Genomic DNA, 6,000 nt, shown 5'->3' with positions numbered 1-6,000 from the left:
CTTAGCTAAATATCTTGATTCCTTGATTTCTTAGTTAATTGTAAAACTAGGTGAGGAGTGACCTTAAGGGCATATTTATAGGCAGTGGGTAGCTGGGTGATATCACTATGCTGTCATAGTGAGATCACTATTTGCCTCTTATTAAGGTTTAACCATACCATGGTTCTCACCAACATAAATTAAGCTAGTTAAGGATAAAAAAGGGAAGCTAATAAAACCATTATAGGGACTATTATATAGCATGTCATGTAGAGAACTCTTAGTGCTATAGAAGATATTAATAGAACTATTAGAGAAGGGCTTTATTTATGCTAGCAGCTCTATAGCTATAGTACTAATACTCTTTGCTTATAAGCCAGGAGGCAGACTATAATTTTATATTAATTATTACACCCTAAATATAATTATGAAGAGGGATTAATACCTACTTCCCTTAATTAATAAGACCCTGGAACGCATTATAAAAGTAAAGTAGTTTACTAAACTAGATATTATTACTACTTTCCATAAGATCTGTATCACTCTAGGGGATGAGTGGTTAACAGCCTTCTACATATAATTTAGCCTGTTTGAATGGCTGGTTACCCCCTTTAGTATGGTAAATATACTAAGTACCTTTTAATAGTATATTAATTAGATACTCTAAGACTTCCTAGATGAATTTACTTCTATGTATATTAATAATGTATTAATCTTTATAGATAGATTACTAGCAAAGCACTAGTAATATATCTGCTAGGTACTAGAACACCTAAAGGATGCAGGGTTGCAGCTAGATATTAATAAGTATGAATTTAAGGTGAAAAGTATAAAGTACCTTAGGTTCATAATAGAGGCTGGTAAGGGTGTATAGATGGACCCTGACAAGGTAAGGGCTATACTAGAATAGCAGGCCCTAACCTCTGCATGCAGTATACAATCATTCCTAGGCTTTGCAAACTTCTATTGCTAGTTTATATAGAATTTCTTAGATATAGCACAACTATTAATAGTGCTAATGCATAAGGGAGCCCCCTTTATATAGGGAGACAAGCAGACTAAGGCTTTTAAGTTACTAAAGAAGATGTTTACTACAGCCCTAATTCTTATGCAGTTTAACCCTGACAGGGAAATAGTAGTAGAAATAGATGCATTAAACTAGGTAATAGGAGCTACTATGTTATAATATAATAATAATAGTATACTGAGGCCTGTTATATATATCTCTAAGAAGAATACACCAGCAGAGTGTAATTATAAGATATATGATAAGGAGCTATTAGCTATTATTAATACTCTTAAGGAATGGGAATCAGAGCTAATTAGCCTACTATAATTTAAGCTTATTATAGATTATTATAACCTTAAGTACTTTAAGACAGTCCGCAGGCTTAATAAACAGCAGATATATTAGTTACACTAGTTAAGCTAATTTAACTACAAGATGCACTATTAGCCTAGGAAATTAGCTATTCAGCCTAATGCCCTATTATGAAGGGATTAAGACATGCTATAGGATATAGAAGATAACAGACTTAAGGCATATAATCACTGCTTAGTGCTACTATAGACTATTACTAGTTAGATGCGTATATAGGCATCCCATATCTATAAAGTGGTGCCTAACCTGGACATAAGATTATTAAATAATTATACTAATTAATATAATAATTAATAGTATTATATAATTTTTTATACCACCCCTGCAGATGAACCACTGCCACTATTAAAAGAATACTAGGAGGAGGCCTAACTACATGACACTATTCTAAATAAAATATATTAAGTATTAGAGGAAGGAGCTACATGCTTCCCTAGTAAGCTATATATATAGGTGTTAATTACTAAATATTTAACATCACCAGATAGCCACCTATTATATTAAAGTTACAAATGGGTTCCTAATTCAGAATTATTGTGAATAAGGATACTGCAAGAGATGTATAACTTAGTGCTCACTAGCCACCCTAGGAAGAACACACTATATATAATAGTTGCCTGAAACTTCTACTGGCCAGAGCTCTCTGCAGACATCTAATAATTTATACAGAACTGTGATAAGTATGGTGCTAATTATATATAGCATGAATAATACTAAGGCCTGCTAAAGCCACTGCTAATCCTAGATCATAAATGGCATAAGATTGCCATCAACTTCATCACAAAGCTGCCCACGTCTAATGGTTATGAGGACATAATAGTAATTAGTAATAGGCTTAGTAAAGGCATGATCCTAGTGCCCTATAAATAAACAGATTCAGAGATAGTAGTATAGTTATTAATTAATTAATTTATTAGTTACTATAGCATCCCTAGCATGATCACATCAGACTACAGTCCATAGTTTATTAGCTAATTCTGGGAACACTTCTGCAAGCAGCTGGGTATTAAGTAATAGCTCTTAACAGCCTTCTATCCATAGATGGATGGGTAGATTAAATAAATAAATACTATACTAGAAGCCTACCTGTAGAACTTCTATAACTACGCCCAGACTAACTAGAAGTTATTATTACTAATAACCTAGCTTGCTATTAATAGTAGGGATACTGTAAATATAGGAGTTAGTCTATTCTTCCTAGATCATGGATATAACATTAAACTATTAGAAGTTAAACTACTAGATTAGGAAGCTACTGCCATGAACATAGCACACTTACTAAAGGAGAGGGCTGAAGTAATTATAATAAAGATGAGGGAAGCTACTAATATAGCCTAGTTAGAGCTTGCTGCTGCCCAATAGTGTTAAGAAGAATATTTAAACTGCTTATACTTAATAGCCCCGCGCTACACTATTAATCTGAAAGTATAGTTAGACCTGTGGAATGTTTAGACAGATTACCTAAGCTAGAAGCTTAATACGCAGCATGCAAAGTTTACAGTAATAGAGACTATTAGGTTGCATGCTTACTAACTAGACACACTACTAGGTATACATAATATGTTTCATGTCAGCCTCCTGTGCCCCACTGTGAACAACCTGTTCCTGAGCTAGTTAAATAATGATTACTAACCACCCCCTAAGCTAGTTAAGGGCGAAGCTGAATACACAGTTAAAGAGATCTTAGGGGAATATAAAAGGCGCATTAGGTAAGGCTGCTGCATAGAGTACTTAGTTAAATAGATAGGCTATGAACACCCTACATAGGAGCCCACTATTAACCTCACCGACATAGCAGTGCTTGACGCCTGGGAGAGCCGCCACCCCAGCAGGGAAAGGGGGGAGTAGTGTAGCAGGCAAGGCCTGCTGGGTGCTCAGGCTGTTCAATCAAATCATACAGCCCTCGCGAAGTCATATCTAAACTGGACACCAGCTGCAGGCCACATGACCTCATACTAATCAATGTAGTAATCTGCCCGGTCATGTGACTGCGAGAACCATTCACTCACTCCTTTTTATGTTTGGCTGCCGCGGCCCTAGCTAGATTTCTTCCTTAGCGATTTCTTACTGTCCAAACCTAGGTCATAGGTTGAACCGGCTTCTAGCCCGTGACACTATCACCATGTTCCCTGCTAACCTCCTTACACAGAGCTTTCTGCCCCTCTTAACTGCTTACTGCTTTGGGGTTATTTAACTAGTTTACACTACTCCGCCCTCTATTTATAATATCTCCCCACCATGTACATACTTTCCTTCTCTCTCTTCTCTATGCTTAGTTTTCTATCGAACTACTACCATACCATTGGAATATGAGCAGTGCCATCATACTATTCATCACTGGCTTAATTATTTCTAAGCTGCCCTACCTAGTCATCTATGGTGTGTTATACTTTATGTGTTAGTACTAGACTACTAGATTACCAAATAATACTAAGTAGGCAGGCAGCATATTCTTCATCATAGTAAGTTCTCTCTTCTTTGTTAACTACTCGCCCAAACTAATAAATCATCTAGATGTTTTACAAGATGTTGTACACTAGTATTGGATAATTAATCACCATATATACTCCTAATATAACCTTTACATCACTCATCAACCTACTGGTCATCACCACCCTCATATCATTCTATAGTGTCTTTATTCCTTACTCCCAGATCACAGCATTCTAGAGATACTAGTAAGCCTCATACAATTATCAACACCTATAAGATTAATGCTAACCATCACATTTTAGGCTCTACTACCTTAATCCCTTCAACTACCTCTTTAGTGCCTTCCTTACCTTCACCACCTTCTCCATCAATATTACTTGCGAACAGGGTGAGCTTACGGTCTTTAATCCTCCTATAAATAAGACATGTAGTAACTATCTCTCCACCTATTAGCAAGGCATGGGATATAGCATGAACCTTTTAAACCCAGGGGCTACAGAGAACTACAAGGTGTGCTAATATACAAACTAGACAAGACTACTTAAAGATACTTAACTTGAATGAAGAGTACTACAGCTGGAGAAATGCCGGGCTAGTTATATTATGGGCTGGAGTGTTCTACACCCTAGTATTCTTGATAATAAAGTTGCAAACCAAGGCAATGAAGAGGGCATCTGCATAGATGAATGGTGTTTATTAAAGAGTGAAAGATTGCCAAGATACCCTACTCACAGATGCTCAAGGGTATTGAACTAAAGGCAGTAATGGGTCAAGGAAATGATTATCAGATGTTGTTTGTTAATAATTTTGTATTGGATTATATTACTACTTGCCTGATTGGTGTCATCCTTTTAGAGCACACCAAGGGGAGAAGTTGAAACCATGCTAAGAATAGCATGGCGCCGAAGGAGTTATGCCAGGAAAGTCGCCCAACAAATACTGGTTAAATCCTCTGGATACGGTAACTGTGAGTATTTATGGAAAGGCACTAATGCTTGGGTGGTTTGGTTCTTGAATTCCATTGGGCAGAGAAAGGTATCTGACTGTCTTGTAAAAAGATGGTTGGCCTGGACGAAAAAGCAAGTCCTAAGGCCATCCTGGAGAGGGGCTGACCGTCTGTGAACTTAAGGGATGAGTGTAGGTTAGCTAGGTAAATCATGTCCGTATTAATATTAGTAGCATGTATCTTCTCGTTCTCGCACAGGTCACGCAAGGTTGGCGCTGCCTTGTAAAATCAGTAAAGAAACAAGCTTCTGGTAGGTAGGGTGTTGTGTTCAGTGGGATACCGGATCCTATTATGGAGGGCTCATCACTTATTTTGGATAGAATCCGCTTGTAGTCACCGAACTCGTGGATGGCAAGCGTCCTGCACAATTTGGAAGACAAAGAAGGAAAGAGGGCCATTCAATTTGTCTACTGATAAGCCCTGCTCGGCAACGTATCTAAATTGAAGTGAGGTACAGCAATTCAAAACCGCCAGCCTCTGTTGCAAGTCTTCGGAATTCCGCCGCGTATCTCACAATCCAGGCGCCGTGGCCGCTGCGGGCGAGTGCTTTACTTCCGTTGGGATACTGCGCTAGTTGTAAAACTGGAGAAAGTTGAGCATAAAGATGGGCTTGCCTTCGGGGGAAATCTGCAGGGATATTATCAAAAAAGATGCGCCCATTTCGCCATCTTGAATCGGCCAGCGCAGCTTTATTGCTGTATCAAAGCTATAGTAGTAGAGTAAAGAATTAATGCGTGGCTGCGATCATCCTCTCTGGTTCGATATAAGAGACTAGTATATTGATACTTTGGCACACAGCCTGTTCAGCGGAGGGTGAATTGGTGACCCTGGATAGCCCACTCGGGCAATTACTAAACCATCCGCCATCATCAGCGTGATAACTCGAATAACAGAGCATAGTGGATTACAACAATGTTGCAAAGTGCTAACTAGTCCTGATTGTTGGAGTTCATACTGGAACCTGGCGTACGAATCTTTTCAGTACGCTCTGATACCGTGAATGTCATGTTTTCAATATGTCACTGTACCATGTCTGAACCCATCGCCTGAACCAGGAATTCTTCTCCTGACGTGCGTGCATAAGATGATTACTGAAGTACGCATGGTCATGGTGTCATGACATAGTGTTATCAGAGGAAGATATTCCCATGGAACTGTAATGAGGCATTGATGCACATGACCTATTAAGTGGCGTTAAAGT

The sequence above is a fragment of the Aspergillus novofumigatus genome, assembly GCF_002847465.1.
Source record: "Aspergillus novofumigatus IBT 16806 chromosome Unknown P174scaffold_7, whole genome shotgun sequence".
NCBI lineage: Eukaryota > Fungi > Ascomycota > Eurotiomycetes > Eurotiales > Aspergillaceae > Aspergillus > Aspergillus novofumigatus.
Note: the sequence above shows the minus strand (reverse complement) of the source record.